The 3,052-nt window shown below is 60.9% G+C and overlaps 1 long non-coding RNA gene across 1 annotated transcript; it reads right to left on the reverse strand.

The window, feature by feature from the left end:
- Window positions 1-255: 255 nt before the first annotated feature.
- LOC128777814 (uncharacterized) lies at window positions 256-2,462 on the reverse strand. Its single transcript, XR_008423135.1, has 3 exons — window positions 2,374-2,462; window positions 461-597; window positions 256-335 (listed from the first exon to the last, which is right to left on the reverse strand). It is a non-coding gene; the product is annotated as an uncharacterized LOC128777814 (long non-coding RNA).
- Between the last annotated feature and the right edge of the window lie 590 nt (window positions 2,463-3,052).

Below are 3,052 nucleotides of genomic sequence, written 5' to 3' on the forward strand. Positions count from 1 at the left end.
CGGCTGCTCCCCCCCTGCGCCCCCTCATTGTGGGCTGTCACCGTGCTGGTGCAGGGGCTCCCCCAGCTTCTGAGCAGCCCTGGCCCAGAAAAGCGGAGAGAGGCCGGCGGCCCTGTGGCAGGGCGCCAGAGGAAGGTCTCCCGGGCTGCGGCTGGTGACCGGAACCGGCCGGGAGGAGGGCCTCGGGCACCAGAGAGAGCGCCACAAGTAGCTGGGCCAGTCGGTTGTTGCAGTAGCTTCCGTCTCGGAGCCCAGGGTTCCTGGGCCTGGGCCTGTCTCGCTCTGGGCCTGGGGAACGTGTGGAAGTGTCCGGGGGCGGCTCTCCCAGTAACGGCCTGTTGAGAGCAGGACGTGCGAGGGGCTGCTCTCGATGTTTTGTCCCACTGTTTCTCTCGTCTCCTCCCTCCCCCTCCTTCCTCTCTTTCCCCGGAAACACACATACACCTGGACAGTCACGCACCATCACCAAACGCTGCCTGAGTCTCTGACTCGTCTGCAGGGCGATGATAAATTTCTCTCCGAGCCGGGCCCCACCTCTCCATGTCTCTCTCTGTCTGTGCCATCCATCCATCGTCTCTCTGACTTTAACTCGGAGTCCTTAAAAAAAATTTTGTTTTAATTTGAGAGAGAGAGAGAGATAGCACAGGCAGGGGAGGGGCAGAGAAGCAGGGAGAGAGACAATCTTAGGCAGGCTCCACACTCCGCTCGGAGCCCGATGAGGCACTTGACATGGGGCTTGATCCCACGACCCTGGGGTCATGAGCTGAGCTGAAATTAAGAGTGGGGTGCTCAACTGACTGAGCCACCCAGGCGCCCAACTCTGAGAATCCTTAAACTTGTGTCCAATAGTGAGCCACAGTCTGCCTGTCTACCGCTACGATTATCGTGAATGCAGTAAATATGGGCAAACACGTGCATAGACACCACTTGCTGAGCTAGATGGGGCCTGTCCTGCAGGACCTCAGGCACGTGAGACTGTGGTGTCTCGCAGCCCCTTCCCTGTCACAGGGCTGCTCCGTGACACCTGTCCTCACGGGCCGCCTCCCAGTGTGGCCAGGGATGAGGGCAGGCCCCACACAGGTATGAGAGTGTTCTTCCAGTTACGGGGGGGGGGGGGGGGGGGGCTCTGCACCTGCTGGACCTTCCGAGCTGTGGGTGCAGACATCTGCAGGGGATGTGCTGGCCGAGAGCCCAGCAGAGCGATTTGGCTCTGGGTCCTCGATCACAAGGGTGTAGACGGGTTTTGCCTTCCCCGCGCTTCTGTGTGAACAGTTTGTTCACCAGCAGATGTTGGTGAGCGGGGACCGGGTCAGGCGGTGCATGTGACGGTAGCAAAGACGGGGAGAAACCCCAGTTCCTGCCCTGGGCACATCCCTATTGACGGGGGAGGTGAAGATCAAAGTCGCGGGTAAATGTGAAACGGCCCGTCCCGCCGTGTGGGGCAAGGCTGCCGGGTGGAGACGGCAGGGAAGGCCCACCTGTGGGTGTGAGCGAGGATTCCGGACCTGGGAGCTGTCAAAGGCAGACAGCGAATGTGGGGAGAGGGGCCAGGGCAGCCGAGGGTCTTGTCCCGAGTTCTTCCCCGTGTGCCGGGGAGGCCCCAGAACCGTGACGGCGACACCTGCATCTAATCCGTCTTTTGGGGTTTGCACCAAATCTCAAGGGCACTGCTCTTTCGAAACGCTAAGACGCTGGGGGCGGGGGATGGGCTAGATGGGTGGCGGGCTTCGAGGAGACACTTTTTGGGATGAGCACTGGGTGCCTATGCAGGTGATGAACCGTGACTTCTACTCCTGGACCCAGGATTACACCGTATGTTAGCTAACTCGGATTTCAATAAAAGACAAGAAATCCTAAGACGTCGAGAGTGAGGCGGACTTTGGATTTTGTGTTCTTATCAGGAACGACGTTAGGTGATTGTCATAAAGGAAAGGCCATAAAACACGGCGTCCCCATAGCGAGGCCCTGCTTGTTCTCTGGGTGCTGTCCCCCCACCTACTCCATTCACGGGTCCTGAATCTTCATGGGGCAGCCCTCTGCCACGGGCCAGTGTCGGCGAGCGCCCCTCCCGCCCCCGTTGTGCCCAGACACCCCTGAAAACCGTGACAGAGATGAATCGAAGGAACGGGCCACAGGCCCTGACCCGGTTCCAGGAGGAACGACAAGCCCGAGCAGACCGGCCCCCGAGCCTCGTAGCAGATCAGCCCCAATGACGGCGAACGTCACTTACCAGAGCATACTGGGTGAGCTGCATTTAGCGTTAACATTTTATAGGTAGGGAGGCTGAAAATAACGATCCGTTCATCACGTTGCCCGGCGGCTGGCTTTGGCACCCTCCCGTAAAACCACCCGAGCACCCGTGGCCTCACGCACTTGCCCCACACAGCATCGTCCCTTGCCCCCATGCGGCCTCAGGACGCCACACCTGCTCTGCCCCTCGGCCCCTCCAGGGCTCCTGCAGAGTCGCCGAGATGCCTTTTTGGTGAAAACCCTGCCGTGTTGCCAGGTTTCCCAGGGTTAAAGGGCAACGCGCGTGAAAATGGGAAAGGCGGTGGGAGACGTCAAGAGGCCAGACATTGTTCTCCAGCCAGCCAGGCTGGGAGCCTTGCGCGGGTCGTCCTGCCCGAGACGCCCGCTTTCAAAGGGACAGTTTGCTGGGCTGTCCTGGCCCTGAGCCCCGCCCCTGAGAGAAGGCGGCACCCGCTGCGGTCTGGGTTCTGTGAAATGCAGGCTTTCCGACGCGGCAGGGACCCACAGTCGGGCACCCCCCTGCCCTGCGCACTCGGCGGAAGCGTCTGGAGGCCGGGAGACACGGCCCGGGCAGGCGCCCGCAGAGTCTCCCCGCTTACGACCCAGCCTTCCTTCCGTTAACACTGCTTTCAGCTTTCACTCTTTACGGGGCGTCACGTGCACACGGGAAAGTGTACTGAGCGCATCAGCTTGGGGGACTTTCGCACGGAGTGTCCCTTGTGATCAGAGCCCAGATCGAAACCGAAGCACGCAGGACCCCGTGGCCTCCCCGGGGCCCTTTCCAGCCAGGGGGCTGTCTTCT

The sequence above is a fragment of the Panthera pardus genome, unplaced genomic scaffold, assembly GCF_024362965.1.
Source record: "Panthera pardus isolate Hobbes unplaced genomic scaffold, ASM2436296v1 HiC_scaffold_17, whole genome shotgun sequence".
Taxonomy (NCBI): Eukaryota; Metazoa; Chordata; class Mammalia; order Carnivora; family Felidae; genus Panthera; species Panthera pardus.